Source organism: Coregonus lavaretus (genome assembly GCF_964263955.1).
Source record: "Coregonus lavaretus genome assembly, chromosome: 15".
Taxonomy (NCBI): domain Eukaryota; kingdom Metazoa; phylum Chordata; class Actinopteri; order Salmoniformes; family Salmonidae; genus Coregonus; species Coregonus lavaretus.
The window spans coordinates 9341107-9367032 of NC_140002.1; the positions used below are offsets into that span (position 1 = coordinate 9341107).

The 25926-nt window shown below is 44.4% G+C and overlaps 1 protein-coding gene across 1 annotated transcript in view; it reads right to left on the reverse strand.

The window, feature by feature from the left end:
- Positions 1-25926, reverse strand: part of kirrel3a (kirre like nephrin family adhesion molecule 3a) — a gene marked incomplete at both ends in the record, with an annotated part of 240616 nt that overhangs the window by 95018 nt on the left and 119672 nt on the right. The gene's annotated exons all lie outside the window — the stretch shown is intronic.

The following is a 25926-nucleotide window of genomic DNA, read 5'->3' on the forward strand; positions in this document are numbered from 1 at the left end:
TTTTGAAGTAAAAAGAAAAAATATATAAAAAATATTTGATGAAACATTTGGACTTACTGCTATTAGCCCATACAAATGCATTGAATAACCGATTCACTACATGGAATAACAGATAGTCCGCCCCAACAAAAATCTAAAGGAAGTTTGTTCTGAAGTGTCTATCTTATATCTGAGCGATATAAGAAAGATCAGGATTATTTTTGCCACTAAACAGTCTCCATATATACAATATATATATACAAAAGTATATGGAGACAGTAGAATGGGCTTACTGAAGAGCTCAGTGACTTTCAACGTGGCACCGTCATAGGATGACACCTTTCCAACAACTCTGTTCGTCAAATTTCTGCCCTGCTAGAGCTGCCCCGGTCAACTGTAAGTGCTGTTATTGTGAAGTGGAAACGTCTAGGAGCAACAACAGCTCAGCCGCAAAGTGGTAGGCCACACAAGCTCACAGAACGGAACCGCCGAGTGCTGAAGCGTGTAGTGCGTAAAAATCATCTGTCCTCATTTGCAAAACTCACTACTGAGTTCCAAACTGCCTCTGGAAGCAATGTCAGCACAATAACTGTTTGTCAGGAGCTTAACAAAATGGGGTTCCATACAAGCCTAAGATCACCATGCGCAATACCAAGCGTCGGCTGGTGTGGTGTGGTGTACTGTAAAGCTCGCCTCCATTGGACTCTGGAGCAGTGGAAACACATTCTTTGGAGTGATTAATCACGCTTCACCATCTGGCAGTCCAACGGACGAATCTGGGTTTGGCAGATGCCAGGAGAATGCTACCTGCCCCAATGCATAGTGCCAACTGTAAAGTTTGGTGAGTGAGGAATAATGATCTGGGGCTGTTTTCATGGTTCAGGCTAGGCCCCTTAGTTCTAGTGAGGGAAATCTTAACGCTACAGCATACAATGACATTCTAGACGATACTGTGTTTCCAACTTTGTGGCAACAGTTTGAGGAAGGCCCTTTCCTGATTCAGCGAGGTCCATACAGAAATAGTTTGTCGAGATCAGTGTGGAAGAACTTGTTTGGCCTGCACAGCCCTGACCTCAACCCCATCGAACACCTTTGGGATGAATTGGAATGCCGACTGCGAGCGAGGCCTAATTGCCCAACATCAGTGCCCGACCTCACTAATGCTCTTGTGGCTGAATGGAAGCAAGTCCCCGCAGCAATGTTCCAACATTTAGTGGAAAGCCTTCCCAGAAGAGTGGAGGCTGTTATAGCAGCAAAGGGGGACCAACTCCATATTAATGCCCATGATTTTGGAATGAGATGTTAGACGAGCAGGTGTCCACATACTTTTGGTCATGTTGTGTACTTCCGTTAATTGTTTTGACTGCTACCGGGGGACATTCAGACGAGTCTTGTGAGGCCGATAGGCTTCCTTTACACAGAGTGGTCATATTAGTCTGTAGCCAAATCATTTCGGACGCCACATACAGAAGTTAGCAGATTGGCTGTACCGACTTCAGACGAGTCCCAAGATGCTTGTGGGGGTCAAAACGGAGAACGTCGTCGTGTTCGTGACAGTCTCATCTTTCCATAGATGGGTCATAATATTTTTTCAGACGCTACAGACGATTTTGTGAGAAGACCAATTTTCGGAATGTCTCATGGTCTGACAAACACCGTTCTAGCTCTGTCACCATTTGTCAAGGACTGAGCGTAGATGTGGTGCAGAAATCAAGCGCAGGACAACAGAGGCTCTTCAACAGTCTTTAGTGAGGATCAAACAATACAAAAAGACTCACGGCAAAATCCCAGCCGGAGGGCAAGCGAAACAATTACGCACACAGGAAACAGTGCGTAACCCAAACTGCGCACACAGTGCGGACACTCTCTCCAAACAAAACAGAACGAGAGAGAACAAACTGACGCCTAGCTGACACGAAACAATTACACACAACACATGACAAAACCTAAGAGAACTTATAGGGCACATAATCAACACTAACAAAGAACAGGTGTACAAACAGACCAAACCAAACGAACATCGAAATATAGAACGGTGGCAGCTAGTACTCCGGAGACGACGACCGCCGAAGCCTGCCCGAACAAGAAGGAGAAGCAGCCTCGGCCGAAACCGTGACAGAAGATCCCACCAACACTGGACCAAGCAGCGTGTCCAGGAGCCAGCGCCAGAGGTATCGCTAAAGGACATCAACCTCGACTGGGCCTGGCCCACGGGGAGGAGAGACCCCCAGAAGATTTTTAGGGGGTGGCTCACGCCGTGGACGACTGGGCAGCAGGAGGCCGCGATAGAGCGGTCCAGCGGGTTTGCAGAGGAGGCCGCCAGGTTAAGGGGGCCACTGGTCACAGAGGAGAGGGAAAGTGTAGAGGCACGGCGAGAGGTACTGGGGTGTGTTACCAGTCCGGTCCGGCCCGTTCCTGATCCCTGCGTAGGGCCAGTGGTGTGTGTCCCCAGTACGGTCCGGCCTGTTCCTGTTCCTCGCATCGAGCCTGTGGTGCGCGTCGTCAGCCCGGCCCGGCCTGTTCCTGCTCCACGCACCAAGCCTATGGTGCGCATCGTGAGCCCGGCCCGGCCTGTTCCTGCTCCACGTACCAAGCCTATGGTGTGCATCGTCAGCCCGGTTCGGCCTGTTCCTGCTCCCCACACCAAGCCAGTGGTGTGCGTCGTCGGTCCGGCACAGCCCGTGCCTGTTCCACCGGTGCCTGGTCCTGCACCGGTCAGCTGCTCCACGCCGGAGCTAGAGCAATCCGCTCCACCGGTGTTCAGTCCAGCTCCGGCCAGCAGGGTCAGACCGGACCAGGGGTACTTTGGGGGGTTGGAGAGGGAGTGGGAATCATGCCCGGAGCCGGATCCGCCGCCAAGGCGGAGTGCCCACCCGGTCCCTCCCCTGTGGTGTTTGGTTGGCGCGGCCGGAGTCCGCGCCTTTGGGGGGGGGGTACTTTTCGTTCTAGCTTTATAGTTCTATGTTGGCCAGTGTGGTTCTCAATCAGAGGCAACGTGTATCAGCTGTTGCTTGTTGTCTCTGATTGGGAACCATACTTAAGCAGCCAGTTTTCCCACAGTGTTTGTGGGATCTTGTTCCTGTATAGGTTTGTGTTTTGCACCTTTGGACGTCACGTATCGATTTGTTGTTTTTGTTCGTTGTCACGATCGTCGAAGGAGGAGGACCAAGGCGCAGCGTGAACGGTGAACATATTTATTAAATAATGATAACAACACTAACAAAAACAACAAACGATAACGTGACGTCCTCGGTCTAACACAACCCACACTGGAACAAGATCCCACAACCACTGTGGGAAAACAGCCTTTCTAAATATGGTTCCCAATCAGAGACAACCAGCAACAGCTGACACTCGTTGCCTCTGATTGGGAACCACTCTGGCCAACATAGAAATACAATAGACTAGAACAGAAACACATGAAAACTCACACCCTGGCTCAACATACTAGAGTCCCCAGAGCCAGGGCGTGACAGTACCCCCCCCCAAAGGCGCGGACTCCGACCGCGCCAACCAAACACCACAGGGGAGGGACCGGGTGGGCACTCCGCCTTGGCGGCGGATCCGGCTCCGGGCATGATCCCCACTCCCTCTCTAACCCCCCAAAGTACCCCTGGTCCGGTCTGGCCCTGCTGGCCGGAGCTGGACTGAACACTGGTGGAGCGGATTGCTCTAGCTCCGGCGTGGAGCAGCTGACCGGTACCGGACCAGGCACCGGTGGAACAGGCACGGGCTGTGCCGGACTGACGACGCACACCACTGGCTTGGTGTGGGGAGCAGGAGCGGGCCGGACCGGGCTGACGAAGCGCACCACTGACTTGGTGCAGGGAGCAGGAACAGGCCGGGCCGGGTTGGCGACGCGCACCATAGGCTTGGTGCGGGGAGCAGGAACAGGCCAGACCGGGCTGACGAAGCGCACCATAGGCTTGGTGCGGGGAGCAGGAACAGGCCGGGCCGGGCTGGCGACGCGCACCATAGGCTTGGTGCGGGGAGCAGGAACGGGCCGGACCGGGCTGATGAAGCGCACCACTGACTTGGTGCGGGGAGCAGGAGCGGGCCGGGCCGGGCTGGCGACGCGCACCATAGGCTTGGTGCGGGGAGCAGGAACAGGCCGGGCCGGGCTGGCGACGCGCATCATAGGCTTGGTGCGGGGAGCAGGAACGGGCCGGACCGGGCTGACGAAGCGCACCACTGACTTGGTGCGGGGAGCAGGAACGGGCCGGACCGGGCTGACGAAGCGCACCACTGCCTTGGTGCGGGGAGCAGGAGCGGGCCGGGCCGGGCTGGTGACGCGCACCATAGGCTTGGTGCGGGGAGCAGGAACAGGCCGGGCCGGGCTGGCGACGCGCACCATAGGCTCGGTGCGGGGATCAGGAACAGGCCGGGCCGGGCTGACGACACGCACCACAGGCTCGATGCGAGGAACAGGAACAGGTCGGACCGTACTGGGGACACACACCACTGGCCCTACGCAGGGATCAGGAACGGGCCGGACCGGACTGGTAACACACCCCAGTACCTCTCGCCGTGCCTCTACACTTTCCCTCTCCTCTGTGACCAGTGGCCCCCTTAACCTGGCGGCCTCCTCTGCAAACCCGCTGGACCGCTCCATCGCGGCCTCCTGCTGCCCCGTCGTCCACGGCGTGAGCCCCCCCCTAAAACATTTCTGGGTGTCTCTCCTCCCCGTGGACCAAGCCTCCCTATCTCTCGCCAGACTCTTCCTCCACTGCTCCAAAGTCCAACCACTCTGCTCTTCATTTGGCTTGACCCAGTCGAGACTCTTCCTCCACTGCTCCCAAGTCCACCCTCTCTGCTCTTCACTAGGCTTGACCCAGTCGAGGTTGCCACGGAGATCCGCTAACGATTCCCCTGGCGATGGCTCCTGGACACGCTGCTTGGTCCAGTTTTGGTGGGATCTTCTGTCACGATCGTCGAAGGAGGAGGACCAAGGCGCAGCGTGAACGGTGAACATATTTATTAAATAATGATAACAACACGAACAAAAACAACAAACGATAACGTGACGTCCTCGGTCTAACACAACCCACACTGGAACAAGATCCCACAACCACTGTGGGAAAACAGCCTGTCTAAATATGGTTCCCAATCAGAGACAACCAGCAACAGCTGACACTCGTTGCCTCTGATTGGGAACCACTCTGGCCAACATAGAAATACAATAGACTACAACAGAAACACATGAAAACTCACACCCTGGCGAAACATACTAGAGTCCCCAGAGCCAGGGCGTGACATTCGTGTAATCATTATTTAATAAATATGTTCACCTTCCACGCTGCGCCTTGGTCCTCTGTATCCGACGATCGTGACACCATTCACCGCAGATGCGGAAGTATTACATAGGCGGATGCGATGGATTGAGACGTATTCAATGCAAAAAAACAGATATCTCTAGCTTAAACTGACAGATTTCTATGGGGATTGTTTTATTATGCTAATTAGATTTTCGCAGGGGCGCAGACATCGACCTCAGGGGGTTTAAGCAGATGCTCTTATCCAAAGCGACTTACAGTAGCGCATGCATACATTTTCATATGGGTGGCCCCAGCAGATATCAACTGAGCCACAGTAGCCTGGTGAGCAACAGCGCTGCTTCCAAGGGGGTACCATCAGGGTAGACGTTGGATTGATGAAGCATTTGTTAGATTTCAACAATGAATCCTAATGCTAATGTAGCCACAGTAGCCCCATGAAAATAAGCATACAGAAGCTATGGATGGAAGCAAGTCCGCGGACCATGCACCACTACAGGAAAGCAAAAGATAAAGTGCTAATGATGTAGCAATGAACTATTGACTTAACTGAGCTATGTTCACCAGAGAACTAGACAGAATACAAACAATGGTAATTACCAAACATTTCTGTTAAATGGGGCAAGGAGAGGGAGAGGGAATGTAGCTGTTAGTGGAGGTATAAACAAACAAGTCATTGAACGGGCTAACCAGAGATGAAGGACAGGAATGCAATGAAGAAAAACAGATCAAGCAGTTGAAAGTCCTGCTGAGACTGAGGCTGTCCTATTATGGACAATTGCACAGGTGACTATGCAGTGTGTTAGTTAGATAGCATCCATGGATGGTTGAATTAATGGGGATTGGCTCGCGTAGTGAGAAAACGCACAGGAGATGGTGCTGGCATTCGGCCACATCATCCCACATTCATAAATACTCCGACCCATTTTCACATGGTAATATTCACACTCAACTTTCATTGCCTTCATTTATGTTGATGTAAGGCTTAGAGTAACAATGACACCAGATATTAGGAGAGCATTTCTATTAACATCACAATTACCTTTTTAACCACAAATGCATTACAGCAACCATCAAATCAAAATGATCCCATGCAGCTGTTCAACTCGATCTGTCTTTGGTCTCATTCATTCCCATCTCAACCCTCATTGCAACAAATGACTGCAATGTCTTTTTATCGCTGGCAGCAGAGATGATTAGATATGTCCGGCTATAGATTATCCTACAGTACACAGTGGTTATCTACTGTAATGTACACAGTATATGTCAAGCACCGTGTCTGTCAGAGAGACACAGTTACACACCCGTGTGTGTGTGTGTGTGTGTGTGTGTGTGTGTGTGTGTGTGTGTGTACATGAGTGGAATCAACACTGAAGTACGGACTGGTACATTGCTGACAGCAGCTAACCTCATTTAGAGAACACCCTTGAAAGGGTGTGAATATATTCAGACAGGGTGCTCCGGAGGAGGGTTTGGTACAAGGTACATGCAGGACACAGCCGGCTTTTATACCGTTTTGTACGAGGGTAGCGCTGAAACCATTTATTTCCAGGAACTCGAATGTCTCACTGAAGAAAATAACACATATTCAAAGTGTTGCTGAATTGTGTTTCTACGATATGAACCTCTCCGGTACACTGTGTCCAAACATTTTAAACAGGACAATCCTGGGCTCTTTACTTCCTTTAATTTGACCCAAGAAAAGGGGAAAGCAGACGACAGAAAGCACATATTCTCTTCTGCTCTCTCTGGAGACGTACTCTGGAGACGTACTCTGGAGACGTACTTGGTCGATTTCCATATTTTAATTCAATAAGCTGCAGCTTTATGAGATGTGCCTATCATAAACATCATCCAACCATTGATTACATGAATCTCCACAGAGAACAGACACAGCAAACAGAAGAACTGCTGTGTTATATTAGCGTGGTAGAGAGGATTATACGTCCCAAATGGCACCCTATTTTCTATATACTGCACTACTTTTGACAAGGCCCATAGGGCTCTGTAGGGGAATAGGGTGCCAGTTGGGACGCAAACATAGTCTTGTCTTTGTCTACAGGCTTCCTTATTATGCCTCCATTTTGACAGTCACAGTTCATAAGATGTCTCCTTTGTATCTATAGTTTCTATGGCAACCTGTATTTCTATCTTATATATTATGTTATTAAGTGCACTTGCTGAACAGCTGTTGTAATATGTTCTTATTACTTGACGTAAAAACACACAAGTGAACAATATTTTAGTATTTTCTATACGATTATTTATCTACCAGTCATCCCATGGTCCAGATCCAGACAGTTGCAAGATGGATGGCATGTTGAATATCGATCAGGCTGATGAGTCATGATGCCTTTCTCCCCAGACAATCCAACATTTTCTCAGTCCATTAGTGGAATCAACATTGTGTTACATGAGGCATTGTTGGTGCTCTTAAGGGGCATATTTGTTTAGCTGATGCAGGAAAGGTAGCAGCCTTTCACATATTTAGACAGGACTTGATATCTTTGCAAAATCACTGCCAACATGATCTTCAGGTAAGCAAAGGGTGTCAGTGTCAGGTAGTAAAAAAGGACCTGAAAGTAAAAGATACTGGGAAGTTCCCTGGGTGAAACCACTATTGACTTGAGAAGGGGATCTATTTGTTTGTCTCTTGGGTTTCTACGCCATTCCGTTCCTCCTCTGTCCCCTCTCCTACTAATAAATTGCATTTCCTCTCATTATCTCTCCTTGCCTCCTTCTCAAAGTACATTGGAGAAGATCGTCTGAAGGATAAACCTAGGATCCTCTCCAATGCATTTTGAGGAAGAGGCGAGGGAAGAGGATGTGAGGAATCAAGGAATCAAGGAAATACATTTGAGATTCACTCTTTTGAGGTGCATTGAATGTTCAGTTGACCTGGGACTCATGAATATCTGATTCATAGACAGCATACTGTATGCGTTAGCAGTATTTCTACTCTGTGCTGTATGCATAAGGGAAATACACCTGCCTGCACAAACTGTTTGATAAACAGTCCAGTTGAATATTATCTTTGCACTGTTGGCGACATTAACAATATTCATGTTGACTTTCCTCATCAAATGTATTTCCCAGTACTCTCACCAATGTCAAAAAGCTGCCACCTCAGAATGCTGAAATATGACTTGGTTTGACACAGTTTAACAAACAAAACCGACAGTTTGAGACCTCAAAGATAACTTCAGAAAGAGTGCACTGCCCCAAGAGGGACTTAAGGGCAAAGTCTGTTCACATTTACATTGCATTTTCAACCAAATGGAGTCTCAGGACCTGTGGGGGTGCAATGTAATGCTTCAATCTAGCCCTGGACTCCTAGTGGTGCCTCACAACAGGGATTCTGCAGAGCATGGATAGCTCTAATGGGAGACTGAATTGAACAAATGAATCTCATCATCACATCGCCGGCTTCTCAGTGTGCGAGGACACACTCTCAGTCAAATCAAAACAAATAAATATATTTAGTCAAGGATACTTCTCGTAAATGTTCTGTTTGCCTAAAGCTTTTCCATTTCCCTTCGCATTCAGGATTCCAAATTACATGAGCTCCTCCAGCACAAAGGCAAAAATTGTGCCTGTGCACAAACATTCTGCATTAGTTGGGGACTGAAGTTCTCAGAAGTACAGAATGTTTTAGTTGTTACAAGACTTGAAGTTGGGAGATGTGCCAAAATATAAGAGTGAGTAATCACTTTGTTTGTGCCATGACTTACCCAAGACAACACTGAAGTCTACACACACAGAAATAACTCAAGAGTAACTTAAGCTGAATTCACAAAACAGTCATCTCTGTTGGGAACCTCAATACATTGCCGCCATGCCTAGTTGATGATAGTTCAATTTGTCTGCAAATCTCATCTTGAGTCAAGGCTACTGAAGAGAATCAGTTTTGACAGGGTCACAGAGCTTTGTGGTACAACAGGGTTGACATAAGGCAACAGGGTTAACGTAAGGTAACAGGGTTGAGAATAATGTACATACAGTATATGATAGGAAATATTTCACAAAATTGATGACATCAGTTCTCAAGATGATACAATATTTAAACCAGCATCTAACACAACCACACAGTTCCAAGAGGTGTTTGCCAATGCAATATGCACGGTATTACGGGGATCGATTTCTCTCGTTGGCCTGTGGATTTATTGAAACGCAATTAGGCTTATGAGCGGTGCCTCTTTCCCTTACCTGTTGAGAACACTGAGAAGAGGGACATTTTGGCAGCTTTATTTAATAGTCACAGAAGACTGTGAAAGGTTTTGCCGCGGTATGATGGAAATATGTGCCATAAACAGCGTCAGCGATTTAGTGCCAGAGTGCTGAGAACCATTCTGTCTCATTACCGTCGCTGCCCTGCAGTCCCTTCACACTGCTGTACGGAGAGGTGGCCACTTGTGTCCATAAACTAAAACAGGAGAGAGTGAAATATGGGGCTGTGTGCCCTGTCGACTTTGTGGGGACTACAGTGCATTGAGTGTATGCTAGGCTACAGCGCTAGAATGTCACAGTAGAAGATTGGAAAGTAATATTACATCAGCTTGGTACCTGTCAGTGCAATGTGAATTGTCAATAGCCATGACAAAAAGGATTACATTTAATTGTCTTCCAGGGTTCCCTTTGTATGTTTTTTGTCAGAAGGAGAAAATGAAAGTCTATCAGAGGAAGAAAAAACAAGAAAGAAAAAGAAAGAACAACTAGGCTTTTAATTAATCTTGTGTGTATAATGGAATAATTACAGAGGATTGTCATGGTCCACATACAGTCCACAGTACTGTGAAATGTTTTCTGAGGATTTGAACAAATGTGTTTCTAAAAATGCTAAACAAAATTGTCAAGATTGAAAAACCAGCCAGTCTTTCCTTCTAATTTTCGCTAAAAAAAAAAAGATAAAAGATGGAAATGTGCCGCAGTGTGACAAACACAAAAACATTATGTATTGCCTCCCATGAGTCCTCTGTGAAATTGTTACTTCTCAGGTTGGAGACAGACCTTGGAAGATAAGAGGTTTGGTTTTGGAGAAGAAAAAAAAGGTACAATTGGGCTTCCTTTCAATTCTCCAAGTTACCCAGCTCCCGCTTCAGAAAATAAAGTGTCTTCTCCAGCTTCAACGAGGGTAGAGGGTAAAAGAGGAGAAAATGGAGCTAGAAGAACTTTGATTCTAGGATTGATCCTCCACCCACTGCATGAACAAAAGGCGCTCAAACGCATTATCGCTGAAACGGAAAACACAAATCCGAACGCCGCCAATCAAATAAGAGTTTCACTTCCTCTAAACCCAAGATAAAAGCGCACAAAGATCATGCTTTTCTTCCTTTCTCTTACTATAACATGAGGCATGTGGGTGTTTTCAACATGACTCTGTTTACTTTAAACCAAACTGCAGTTGCTTCGCGTACACAGTATAGGCCTACAGTAACTGCAGCGGGGAGGGGGAACCTTCAATCCTAAATAAGAAAAAAGGTTTATAGTGCCTTTGTAGTATGGAAAGAAGAGAGTAGAGAAGTGCTTAAGGCCCATTTCCATTAGCCTTTAACAACACTGAGCTTTTAACAACGGAAAAGCCTAAAGTAATTGATAGATCGTATGCAGGGAGGTGTGTAGTGGGGGGATTGATTGTGAAAAGAGATGTGGGTAGAGAAGCTAATCTTGCCCCTGAGACGCAGCAAAAAGCCAAGCCATTGTATCAGCATAGAAGCCTGTGTGTCCGACTCTCTGTTCCTCTCTGTTATGATTTCTTATTATCTCTGCTGAACAACACTCCACAGCAATTACAAGGCACCTCTGCTTCAAGGAGATGAGTTACTTTGGGTAAGAACAAAGCCACGGACAACAACCTTGAGCACTCCCCGAGCACACATGGCAATAGGCAATATAAAGAGGGGGATTGCACGACGTGTTTCACAGTTACAGTCTACTGTAAACCAATCTGACATATGAATTTGTCTTTTTTTAAAGCTCCTTTATAAAATAGAAATGCAATAAACAATGTTAGTTGTGTTTGGCCACAGCTTTTGATGTGGAGAACAATAAGGCTGGAAAGAAATCCCAGGGTTGAGTTGAACTGTAACGATACACTGATTCTTGTCAATATAAACAATTCACTTATTCAGAGGCAAAATATAATAAAGGTGAAAAAAATTGTCTCTAAAAATGATTTAGGATTAGGTCATTACTGCGATGCAAGAAGCTGAAATAAGTTGCTAGTTCTTTGCACAGAATGATGGTGAAACTCAACTAATACCCATTATCTAGCCATGGTGATATAACACCATAGAAGATATCGATTGGTTTGATGAAATCATGAGCAAAATGAACCCAGTCAGCGCTATCTGTTACACTGATGGGTAATGACACTTTGGTTATGACCAAAAAGGGATGTTATCAAATTTAGTGCTCTTGGGTAGCCAGCTCTGGGAAAGAGAGAAAATCGTTCTTCTCATGTAGAGGTAGAGTCCATGTAGCTAAAGAGGCCATGTACCACGTAGAGATAGAGGCCATGTAGCGAAAGAGGCCATGTACCATGTAGAGAAAGAGGCCATGTAGAGGTAGAGGCCATGTAGAGGTACAGCCCATGCAGAGACAGAGGCCCTGTAGAGACAGAGACCATGTACCATGTAGATATAGAGGCATGTAGAGGTAGAGGCCATGTAGAGGTAGAGGCCATGTAGAGATAGAGCCATGTAGAGATAGAGGCCATGTAGAGATATAGAGGCCATGTAGAGACAGAGGCCATGTAGAGATAGAGACCATGTAGAGGTAGAGCCCATGTAGAGATAGAGGCCATGTAGAGACAGAGACAATGTACAGGTAGAGCCCATGTAGAGATAGAGGCCATGTAGAGATAGAGGCCATGTAGAGATAGAGGCCATGTAGAGACAGAGGCCATGTAGAGACAGAGGCCATGTACCATGTAGAGACAGAGACCATGTACCATGTAGAGACAGAGTCCATGTAGAGACAGAGATCATGTAGAGGTAGAGCCCATGTAGAGATAGAGGCCATGTAGAGATAGAGTCCATGTAGAGATAGAGGCCATGTAGAGATAGATACCATGTAGAGACAGAGGCCATGTAGAGATAGAGGCCATGTACCATGTAGAGATAGAGGCCATGTAGAGACAGAGACCATGTAGAGGTAGAGCCCATGTAGAGATAGAGGCCATGTAGAGACAGAGACCATGTAGAGACAGAGGCCATGTAGAGACAGAGACCATGTAGAGATAGAGGCCATGTAGAGATAGAGGCCATGTAGAGATAGAGGCCATGTAGAGACAGAGGCCATGTACCATGTAGAGACAGAGGCCAAGTAGAGACAGAGGCCATGTACCATGTAGAGACAGAGACCATGTAGAGACAGAGACCATGTAGAGGTAGAGCCCATGCAGGAATAGAGGCCATGTAGAGATAGAGTCCATGTAGAGATAGAGGCCATGTAGAGACAGAGGCCATGTACCATGTAGAGATAGAGTCATGTAGAGAGGCCATGTAGAGATAGAGGCATGTAGAGATAGAGCCAATGTAGAGATAGAGACATGTAGAGATAGAGTTCATGTAGCGAAAGAGGCCATGTACCATGTAGAGATAGAGCCCATGTAGCGAAAGAGGCCATGTACCATGTAGAGACAGAGGCCATGTAGAGATAGAGTCCATGTAGAGACAGAGGCCATGTAGAGACAGAGGCCATGGAGAGATAGAGGCCATGTAGAGACAGAGGCCATGTAGAGATAGAGGCCATGTAGAGACAGAGGCCATATAGAGATAGAGGCCATGTAGAGACAGAGGCAATGTAGAGATAGAGGCCATGTAGAGATAGAGGCCATGTAGAGACAGAGGCCATATAGAGATAGAGGCCATGTAGAGATAGAGGCCATGTAGAGATAGAGGCCATGTAGAGACAGAGGCCATGTAGAGACAGAGGCCATGTACCATGTAGAGATAGAGGCCATGTAGAGACAGAGTCCATGTAGAGATAGAGCCCATGTAGAGATAGAGGCCATGTAGAGACAGAGGCCATGTAGAGACAGAGGCCATGTAGAGACAGAGACCATGTAGAGATAGAGGCCATGTAGAGGTAGAGCCCATGCAGGAATAGAGGCCATGTAGAGATAGAGTCCATGTAGAGATAGAGGCCATGTAGAGACAGAGGCCATGTACCATGTAGAGATAGAGTCATGTAGAGAGGCCATGTAGAGATAGAGGCATGTAGAGATAGAGCCAATGTAGAGATAGAGACATGTAGAGATAGAGTTCATGTAGCGAAAGAGGCCATGTACCATGTAGAGATAGAGTCCATGTAGCGAAAGAGGCCATGTACCATGTAGAGACAGAGGCCATGTAGAGATAGAGTCCATGTAGAGACAGAGGCCATGTAGAGACAGAGGCCATGTAGAGATAGAGGCCATGTAGAGACAGAGGCCATGTAGAGATAGAGGCCATGTAGAGACAGAGGCCATATAGAGATAGAGGCCATGTAGAGACAGAGGCAATGTAGAGATAGAGAACATGTAGAGATAGAGGCCATGTAGAGACAGAGGCCATATAGAGATAGAGGCCATGTAGAGATAGAGGCCATGTAGAGATAGAGGCCATGTAGAGACAGAGGCCATGTAGAGACAGAGGCCATGTACCATGTAGAGATAGAGGCCATGTAGAGACAGAGTCCATGTAGAGATAGAGCCCATGTAGAGATAGAGGCCATGTAGAGACAGAGGCCATGTAGAGACAGAGGCCATGTAGAGACAGAGACCATGTAGAGATAGAGGCCATGTAGAGACAGAGGCCATGTAGAGACAGAGACAATGTAGAGATAGAGCCCATGTACCATTTAGAGATAGAGGCCATGTAGAGGTAGAGGCCATGTAGAGATAGAGGCCATGTAGAGACAGAGGCCATGTAGAGATAGAGGCCTTGTAGAGACAGAGGCCATGTACCATGTAGAGATAGAGGCCATGTAGAGACAGAGGCCATGTAGAGGTAGAGACCATGTAGAGATAGAGGCCATGTAGAGACAGAGGCCATGCAGAGACAGAGACCATGTAGAGATAGAGGCCATGTACCATGTAGAGATAGAGGCTATGTAGAGGTAGAGGCCATGTAGAGATAGATGCCATGTAGAGATAGAGGCCATGTAGAGACAGAGGCCATGTAGAGATAGAAGCCATGTAGAGACAGAGGCCATATAGAGATAGAGGCCATATAGAGACAGAGGCCATGTAGAGATAGAGGCCATGTAGAGACAGAGGCCATGTAGAGATAGAGGCCATGTAGAAATTGAGGCCGTGTAGAGACAGAGGCCATGTAGAGATAGAGGCCATGTAGAGACAGAGGCCATGTAGAGACAGAGGCCATGTACCATGTAGAGATAGAGGCCATGTAGAGACAGAGACCATGTAGAGGTAGAGCCCATGTAGAGATAGAGGCCATGTAGAGACAGAGACCATGTAGAGATAGAGGCCATGTAGAGACAGAGACCATATAGAGATAGAGGCCATGTAGAGATAGAGGCCATGTAGAGATAGAGGCCATGTAGAGACAGAGGCAATGTAGAGATAGAGTTCATGTAGCGAAAGAGGCCATGTACCATGTAGAGATAGAGTCCATGTAGCGAAAGAGGCCATGTACCATGTAGAGACAGAGACCATGTAGAGATAGAGGCCATGTAGAGACAGAGGCCATGTAGAGACAGAGACCATGTAGAGATAGAGGCCATGTACCATGTAGAGATAGAGGCCATGTAGAGGTAGAGGCCATGTAGAGTTAGATGCCATGTAGAGATAGAGGCCATGTAGAGACAGAGGCCATGTAGAGATAGAGGCCATGTAGAGACAGAGGCCATGTAGAGATAGAGGCCATGTAGAGACAGAGGCCATATAGAGATAGAGGCCATGTAGAGACAGAGGCCATGTAGAGATAAATGCCATGTAGCGAAAGAGCCCATGTAGAGACAGCATACAGCAACAGTCAGATATTAATGGGATAGTACTTCCACCAAACATGGATGTTGTGTTTTTTTAGCACTGGTGGCGTTCATATGTGTAAGTTGATATCACAACATCCGATCTTAATACGGCAATGAGTTGCACCCGCACTGTATCGAAGCACTGTGCCCTCAAAAGTCATGTTGTGACATTGGAAAGTGAAATAGGCATCTGTGCGTAAAACGGTGTCGAGTTTGAACACATAACAGTCGATGAAGGACAGCTATTTGTGGTGAGGGAGGATATATTACCAGAAAAAGACAAGGATGTGTTCCGGATATTACATTTTGTGGTCTATCGACAGTTGTACAGCTTATCTGTGTGGGTTAAAGACTGATGCCGGGCGGTAGCTAGACAGCATTGTGGTCATACTTCATGTAACTGGAAGCTTTCCACCTACTGGAAGGACATCCTTTGCACAGACCAGTCACATGAAAAAAGTGTGCAGATTAAAACATTTCTGTAAGATAGTGATTACATGGAATATTGAACGTTAGAAAAGTAGATAACAGAAAATGTGCAAGTAGGTTCCAGGTGTGTTGAAAGACATGTTTAACTGTGCTTCTTCTTTCGTTTGGTAATGCACAGAATGTCATGATTTTGTGTTGCCTTTGTGAGTGCAAGTGCTCTTCACTAGGCAGTTACAATATATTTTCTGACCATGAAGACAACCAAGTTAGCTTGATATTGCTTAACAATTACCTTAACTCTTTACACTCGTAGCCATATACAGGTTGAAAATGGCAGATTTTGGCACTGATAAGCTCCTAAATTGGAACGCAGCGGCTGTAAATTAACATGCTATAAATTACGTCAGATCTCCACTGTACTTTTGACTGACAGTCGTTCTGAAGTTGAACACTGCATGCGACAAGAAGTTGCCCCCATCCCTCCCACTAATTGGGCAAATGTAGCCTTTTTTTTGTGTGTCTGAGTGAGGGAAATGCTGTAAATTAAGAGGACTGTATTTTGAAAGATGACACATTGAGGATTATAATTAATACCACTTTGATGTCATACAAGCAAGCCAAACACCCCTGAACCAAATGTGCACTTCATATTTACATAATCATAAAACTCATGTCATAGGCCTATACAGTGTCAACGTTTATGATCACTATGTTTGATGTACAGTTAAAAGATGAAATGGCATCATACCCTTGATTGTTCTGAACAGAATGAGCCTATGTTCATCTATTGTGAAGAAAATTCACTGCGGGACATGCACTATGGATTTCACATGACTGGGCAGGGGTGCAGCCATGGGTGGGCCTTGGCCCACCCACTTGGCAGCCAGGCCCACCCACTGGAGAGCCAGGCCAAGCCAGTCAGAATAAGTCCCCCCCCCCCCCCCCTCGAGATCCCGCAGGTGAAGGAGCCGGATGTGGAGGTCCTGGGCTGGCGTGGTTATACATGCTCTGTGGCATTGTATTGTGTGACAAAACTGGCCTTTTATTGTCCCCAGCACAAGGTGCACCTGTGTAATGATCATGCTGTTTAATCAGCTTCTTGATATGCCACACCTGTCAGGTGGATGGATTATCTTGGCAAAGGCGAAATGACAACTAACAGGGATGTAAAGAAATTTGTGCACACCTTTTGAGAGAAATAAGCTTTTTGTGCTTTTTCTGGGATTTGTTATTTTAGCGCATGAAACATGGGACCAACACTTTACATGTTGCGTTTATATTTTTGTTCAGTGTACTTAGGAACTGTGCACACTTTGGAGAGGTGTGTGGCCACTTGGAGACACCAGTTAGTCCTCTCACTCAAACCCTTGTCATTATGTTAGAAATTGTCAAAGACTCCAGCCACCCTAGTCATAGACTGTTCTCTCTGCTACCGCACGGCAAGCGGTACCGGAGCGCCAAGTCTAGGTCCAAGAGGCTTCTAAACAGCTTCTACCCCCAAGCCATAATACTAATGAACATCTAATCAAATGGCTACCCAGACTATTTGCATTGCAAATACCTGTTGTATTCGGCGCATGTGACAAATAAAATGTGATTTGATATTATGTTGCACCTACCCCATATTATCCAGGAATATTCTGAATGTATCCAGAGTATTTTTAGATTTCTTTAAACAAATGCTGCGAAAAGTACAGTAAATGTAAAATGCACATGAAATCAACAGTGTAATGTTTGGATTCAGTCTTGTGTCAGGTGAACTGTTGTGTCCTCAAATAATAATTTTCCCATAATTGTTCCCTTTTTTTAATTGCTGCCATGCTTATGCATATACATTTCATATATCTTCTGTAAGAAACATTTCAATTTAGCCCTGTCTATATATGCCAATTCCCACAAGTGTAAAGGGTTAAGCTTCATCCTTGTACATTGTCAACATAAAAGCTGGAATACTAACTGTATCTGGTTTTGGAGGCAATAATCTTGACTCTTTTTTTTCCCGACACAACTTCACACGTTCAAGAGAGGTTGAGTGTTCCACAGCTGCAGCTGTGCATGTTTCATCTCAGCTGAGTGGCGTTAGGCACAATACTATCAACAATAAAGGCATTTGAAACTCACAGTTATTTTCTACGCCATTATCAAGGCTGGACCTATCCATTCAAATTCAAGGCAACCACTTGGCACTCTGCAATGACTTGTGGCTTTAAATCCATTTACTTGCTCCACCAACCATGAAGAGAATGCACACAAAAACACAAACACACAGGTGTGAGAAAAGAAAAGAAGGTTGGGGAATGGAATGCTGCAAAGCAAACATTCAAGACCCCCCTTACGTTATACGTTTACTTTCAACCGTTCCTCTCAACTTTAGCGAATCAAAGAAGCGCTTTCATTTTACTGTATTTCTCCATGTCAGGCCTTTAGCCTGAAAGTCACAGAACTGTGACTTAAAGATTGTAGTGACAAACACATACAGGCTGATGTAATCACATACTGTACATCAACATTTCCCCCCACCCCCTCCAAACTCGGTCTCACTTTTCTACAGTTTACATTTTAGTCATTTAGCAGATGCTCTTATCCAGAGCAACTTACAGTCAGCGCATTTAACTAACGCAGGTAAGACAACCACATATCACAGTCATTGTAAGTAAAACTACTTTTTCAAATCAAAATACTTTCTCTGTTACTTCATCTCATTTATCCCCCTGCTCCTCTCTTCCTCTTCTTGCCTCCTTGAAGTTAATCTTGCCCAATGCACTACCGACACAGACACGTACACTGAGTATACCAAACATTAGGAACAACTTCCTAATATTGAGTTGCACCCCACCCTTTTGCCCTAAGAACAGCCTCAATTCGTCAGGGGCATGGACACTACAAGGTGTCGAAAGCGCTCCACAGGGATGTTGGCCCATGTTGACTCCAATGCTTCCCACAGCTGTGTCAAGTTGGCTGGATGTCCTTTGGGTGGTGGACCATTCTTGATACACACGGGAAACTGTTGAGCGTGAAAAACACAGCAGCGTTGCAGTTTTTGACACACTCAAACCGGTGCGCCTGCCACCTACTACCATACCGCATTCAAAGGCACTTAAATATTTTGTCTTGCCCATTCACCCTCTGAATGGCACACATACACAACCCATGTCTCACTCTTCTCAAGGATTAAAAATCCTTCTTTAACCTGTCTACTCCCCTTCATCTACACTGATTGAAGTGGATTTAACAAGTGACATTAAAAAGGATCATAGCTTTCACCTGGATTCACTGGGTCAGTTTACGTCATTCTATTTGCATTATATAAACACTGGCATACTCAGTTTCCAACATGATCATAACCACACAACACCTTAATTAAGTTGCAGATGACACACACAAAAACATACACTCACAGGCCCCGGGCTTAGTTTAATTTGATTTGTTGAACACTTTTTTGGTTACTACATGATTCCATATGTGTTATTTCATAGTTTTGATGTCTTCACTATTATTCTACAATGTAGAAAATAGTAAAAATTAAGAAAAACCGTTGAATGAGTAGGTGTGTCCAAACGTTTGACTGGTACTGTATATATATATATATATATATATATATATATATATATACTTTTTTTCTTCTAAAAAAACATTTTTGCTTTGTCATTATGGGGTATTGTGTGTAGATTGATGAGGGGATTTTTTTTTTTTATCCATTTTGGAATAAGGCTGAAACGTAAAAAATATTCAGACCCCTTGACTTTTTTCTACATTTTGTTACGTTACAGTCTTATTCTAAAATGGATTAAATGAAATAAATTCCTCTGCAATCTACACATAATTCCCCATTATCACAAAGAGAAAAACAGGTTTTATACATTTTTGCAAATGTATAAAAAATAAAAAACTGAAATACATTATTTACATGAGCATTCAGACCCTTTGCTATGAGACTCGAAATTGAGCTCAGGTGCATCCTTTTTCCATTGATCATCCCTGAGATGTTTCTACAACTTGATTGGAGTCCACCTGTGGTATATTCAATTGATTGGACATGATTTGGAAAGGCACACACCTGTCTATATAAGGTCCCACAGTTGACAGTGCATGTCAGAGCAAAAACTATGATAAGCCATGAGGTCGAAGGAATTGTCCGTAGAGCTCCGAGATAGGATTGTGTCGAGGCACAGATCTGGAGAAGGGTACCAAAAAATGAAGGTCCCCAAGAACACAGTGGCCTCCGTCATTCTTAAATGAAAGAAGTTTGGAACTACCAAGACTCTTCCTAGAGTTGGCCGTCTGGCCAAACTGAGCAATCGGGGGAGAAGGGCCTTAGTCAGGGAGGTGACTAAGAACCCACTGGTCACTCTGACAGAGCTCTAGAGTTCCTCTGTGGAGATGGGAGAACATTCCAGAAGGACAACCATCTCTGCAGCACTCCACAAATTAGGCACCTAAAGGACTCTCAGACCATGAGAAACAAGATTATCTTGTCTAATGAAACCAAGATTGAACTCTTTGGCCTGAATGCCAAGCGTCACGTCTGGAGGAAACCTGGCACCATCCCTACGGTGAAGCATGGTGGTGGCAGCATCATGCTGTGGGATGTTTTTCAACGTCAGGAACTGGGATACTAGTCAGGATCGATGGAAAGATGAACGGAGCCAAGTACAGAGAGATCCTTGATGAAAACCTGCTCTAGAGCGCTCAGGACCTCAGACTGGGGCGAAGGTTCACATTCCAACAGGACAACGACCCTAAGCACAAAGCCAAGACAACGCAGGAGTGGCTTCGGGACAAGTCTCTGAATGTCCTTAAGTGGCCCAGACAGAGCCCGGACTTGAACCCGATCGAACATATCTGGAGAGACCTGAAAATAGCTGTGCAGCAACACTCCCCATCCATCCTGACAGAGCTTGAGAGGATCTGCAGAGAAGAATGGGGGAAACTCCACAAATACAGGTGTGCCAAGCTTGTAGCGTCATACCCAAGAAGACTCAATGCTGTAATAACTACCAAAGGTGCTTAAACAAAGTACTGAGTAAAGGGTCTGATTAATTATGAAAATGTGATATTTCCATTTAAAAAAAAGAAAAAAATAGCAAACATTTCTAAAAACTTGTTTTTCCTTTTTTCATTATGAGGTATTGTGTGTAGATTGATGAGGAAAACAGTAAATGTAATCAATTTTTGAATAAGGCTGTAATGTAACAAAATGTGGAAAAAGTCAATGGGTCTGAATACTTTCCGAAGGCACTGTATATTTTCTATGTAAAACAGTGTGGTATCAGAACTAGATACATAAGACCCATTTGCCCTGGTCAACACAACCCCATGAAAGAAAGCAGAAGGATTACAAAAGCAATGGAGGAAACAGCCTTGGGTTGAATAAACAGGAAACCATCATCTAGGCCCTTGAGACCATTGAGAACAGACCAGACCAGAGACCCCTGCTCCTATGCTCCATTCTCTGGCCATCTTATCAGGCAGGTGAAGATGACCTATAGGGACATTTCCCACGGGAAGAAAGAAAAGAAACGTACATCATCACCAGCCTCCCCCACTGCCGATGTTGGGGAAATCACCCATAGATTTTGGGACACGAGAATCACATCCCGGCATAGCCTCGCATAGCCTCCACACCCAGGCTTATGGACAATCTGGTGTGACTGCATTACTTCTGCCTGCCGGAGCCCAACTCACAACCATCATCCTGCATCCTTGCGGTCTCCTGTGTGTGTTCAAGTAATTCCATTTCCCTCAATGGCGGTTGTGGTGACATTGCGGCGGTGACAGGTTGCTCACCGGCGAAGGCTCTCCTTCTCGGCTAATGGAGCTAATGTGTGGTGGAAAGGTCAAGTCAGGGAGGATTAGGGCCTAGTCCGCTGCTGACATTTGTGACCTTATCAACACTAATGTCCCCACGCAGCACTATACCATCTCTCTCTCTCGCCATCTCTCCTGTCACTGCCCTAGTGGCTCTGACTAACACTGAGGCCGCAGTGACAGCGGAACTGACAGAGTGACAAAGGATGAGGGTTGGTTGGGAGACATTGAAGGAGGCTGGGATTAGGTCAGCAGGTCAAAGGGCAAGGGTCAGTGCCAAGGCTTACAGTGTGACGCGGGATGACCCCTGTGATGCAACGTTTCAGGCGTGAGTCAGAAATGCTGACATGAGCTCCCCTTCAAGGGCAGGGTTTGGATGGTTCTGCCTGTGTCTGCACTGATTGTGTAATTTATATCAGATGATTTGATGTGTTGTGTTATGTTATGATGTTCTGTTAACACATAACATAATACATCACATAGCACATAAAACATGAGTATTAGAATGTCAGCAGGTAAAAACAAATTCTCAAGCCTCTTCTGAGGTTATCTGCCAAATGTCTCACATGGTGTCATACAGCAACAACAGAGACTGAATAATTACCATGTTGTTCTGTGTTAAACGATGACACCTGGTTGTTGATAGTTGAGCTTGTCTTTTAAAGAGATACACATAGTAATGATCAGACGCAACAAATTGATGGTGTTGATCTTTGCTGTTTCAGATATCTGGAGTCCTACGCAATTGCAACTTATTTGATAATCAGGCAAGGCAGGATTTCTCACCGCTAATTGTCCCATTACGTCTCAGTGTATTAAAGTCTTATTACAAACCGCACAAAAAACACATACAAACACAACTAAATTCATCTGCATATTGCAGGGGGAGGCAGTTTAGGCTGAATGACTAAGTCTCTGGTTTATGCCAATGCCACTAAGAGCACTGAGGCAGGTTAAAGGTCCAATGCAGCTGTTTTTATCTCAATATAAAATAATTTCTGGGTAAGAATTAAGTACAATTAAGTACAATTAAAATGGTCAAAATAGAAACAAAAATAGATTATTTTTTCAGGGGGTAGATCAGCTTTAATATTGCAGATAGATTGTGGTTTCTAACAATGTAATTGTCTGCATCATTTCCAATCCCCATATATTATTTTCTTCTTCATTTTTAAATACATTTTCCTTCTTTATTATTTTACCCTAACCCTACCACCCCTCCCCTAATTGGAGTGGACAACAACTAATGGACAACAATGCTTACTTAGGCTTCTACTTCCAGCTGAAACATACTATTTACATTGTACACTAGTTAACTTCTTTTTTTTAACCCTTCAGCTACACTCAACCCCTCCCATCTATCTCTGAAAACCCTCCAGTTTTGATTTATACTTGCCATATATTTTGCAACTGTGTTGTGATGTTTCACAAAATTTCTGAACCTTTCTATTCTCATAGTTTCTACAGATTGTAAATTAAAGATGAACATTTTTACTAAGAGTATTATTATATTATTGATCGAATGACTATGGCTTTTCAAGTCACCCAGCAGTGATATTTGCAGAGCTGGCTTTGGGTAAATGTTGTGATTTTTCATCCATTCCTGAAACTGCAACCAAAAACAAGCTACATATGGGCAGTACCAAAACAAGTGATCTAAGGATCCTGTCTCACCGCAGCAAAATCTGCAGGGCCGGGATGGTGATAAAGCAACACTTGAGTGGTTTAAGGGGAAACATTTAAATGTATTGGAATGGCCTAGTCAAAGCCCAGACCTCAATCCAATTGAGAATCTGTGGTATGACTTAAAGATTGCTTTACACCACCGGAACCCATCCAACTTGAAGGAGCTGGAGCAGAATGGGCAAAAATCCCAGTGGCTAGATGTGCCAAGCTTATAGAGACATACCCCAAGAGACTTGCAGCTGTAATTGCTGCAAAAGGTGGCTCTACAAAGTATTGACTTTGGGGGGGGTGAATAGTTATGCACGCTCAAGTTTTCTGTTTTTTTGTCTTATTTCTTGTTTATTTCACCCCAAAAAATATTTTGCATCTTCAAAGTGTTAGGCATGTTGTGTAAATCAAATGATACAAACCCCAAAAAAATTTCATTCCAGGTTGTAAGGCAACAAAATAGGAAAAATGCCAAGGGGGGTGAATACTTTCGCAAGCCACTGTATATCAGTTCATAAACCATTTGCCATGGAATCTGCACATCGAAAATCTCTTCCCAACTATTTTGCAACCTGTATGGGCAGCTTCTCCCCCTTCCACTTTCCTCCTATATTTTTGTGGAAATGCTGCAATCAGTTGATTGTAATTTTGGATAGAGCAGACATTTTCATATATTTTGTTAGCTGCATGTATGACATAACTCCACCAGTCCTATTTATAATATAATTAACTTATACTGTTTAAAATATATACATATAAAAAATATATATTTTTAATCAATTAGTATAATTGAGTTTAACCATAATATGTATTCTTTCTATTTTGGTGGATTCAACTGAAATTGCAACCAGCTTTCTATGGCTTGTTTTAAAAATAACAATATTTTTGAGATTATTTCATTTTCAAATAACTGAAAGTGAGAGGTTGCAATCTGAATAGAGGGAAAGAGGCTATTTTTTAACATGGTGTGCCATTCTTATTAATCTGCTGGAGAATCACTTCAGATTTGAGTATAACTTTTGTGTGACTGAAGCCTTTAGTGAGATGTTCAATGCTTTAATATTTAATAATTTTAGCCCTCTGAATTCATATTCATTATATAAATAGGCCCGTTTAACTTTGTCAGGCTTGCTGTTCCGAATAAAGTGGAATATTTTTTGCTCATATAATTAAAAAAAAACAAGTTGTTCGGTGTAGGCAGGGCCATAAGTAAATAGTTCAACTGGGATATGACTGAAGAACTAATCAGGGTGATTTTTCCACAAATAGAATGTTGTTTACCTTTCCATGGCAGCGAGATCTTATCTATTTTTGCTAACTTTCTATAAAAACGTATTGTAGTGAGAACATTTCTTTCGGGATATGAATACTGAGTATGTCCACCTCATCATCAGAACATTTTATTGGTAAACTACATGGTAATGTAAAAGTTGTATTTTTTAGTGATCCAATACGTAATATGTAACACTTATCATAGTTTGGTTGCAATCCAGAGAGGTTAGAAAATGTATCTAGATCTTCTATGAGGCTGTGCAGGGATCCAAATTGTGAATGTAAAAGAAAACATGAGTCATCAGCATACAATGGCACCTTTGTTTTTAAGCCCTGGATTTCTAGCCCCTTGATATTATTGTTAGATCTGATTTTAATAGCTAACATTTCGATGGCCATAATAAGTAGATATGTCGATAGCAAACAACCCTGTTTTACTCCTCTTTTCAGTTCAATAGGATGATTAATATACGACATTACCTTTTTAATTCTATGCACTATGCATTTTGCTAGAATTTTGGCATCACAGCACTGAAGTGTAAGGGCCTCCAGTTATTTAGGTGGACTGGATGTTTATATTTACCACCTGGATCCTGTTTCAGTAATAGTGAAATCAGACCTTCTTGGTAAACCTTCTTGGTAAATCTGATAGTTTACCATTTTTATAGGAGTGGTTAAAACATGATAATAATGGACCTCTGAGTACAACTGTTATGCCATCCAGCCCTGGAGTTTTCCCGGACTTAAAGGCTTTAATTACATCAAGAAGTTCCTCCTCTGTAATTTGCGTTCACACCTGGCACAAATTATTGTCTAGTTCAGTTTTTCCTGCCGAGGGGTGCCCTATACCTGCACCCAGATGGGAGTAATTCAAAGTCTGGGTACAGGGGGTGTCTTGGGTCTAAAATGATTTTGTGAGCCTTGTGGAGGGCCCTGACCTTAAAGATCTCATCCAGGCCTGTCTGATTGACTCCAAGTACCTTGCTTGCTGTGTTGATAATCCTTCTCAGCATATTTCTCTGGCTGACAGTGGCATTGCCAAACCAACAAACAATACAAAAAGTTAAAATACTCTCACTGAAAGATTTGTAAAACAGAGTTCGTATAGTACAGTCAACATTAAAATATCCCAGCTTTTTGAGAAGGTACAGACTCTGTTGACTCTTTTTGTATATCAGGTCTGTACATTTACTCCACTGAAGCTTATTGTCCAAAAGGACACACAGATATTTGTATTCCTCTACAATCTCTATGTTCTGACCTCTGATAGATGTTGCAGAGGTAGGTGTTGTACGCTTCCTGAAGTCTGTTGTTGTGGAAATTCTTACACAGGGACACTCAAAGTCAATCTTTTAAATGAATAATTGTTTATTGTCAGCTAAATGGAGAGGTTCCAACAAACTTGATGCACTGTCAGGAGCTCTAACGGGGCAGCCCAGAAAGTAATATTTGCATGATTTAGCTTATTAATTATTCATAATCATTCATCATTAACATTTGCTTAATTCATGTGACC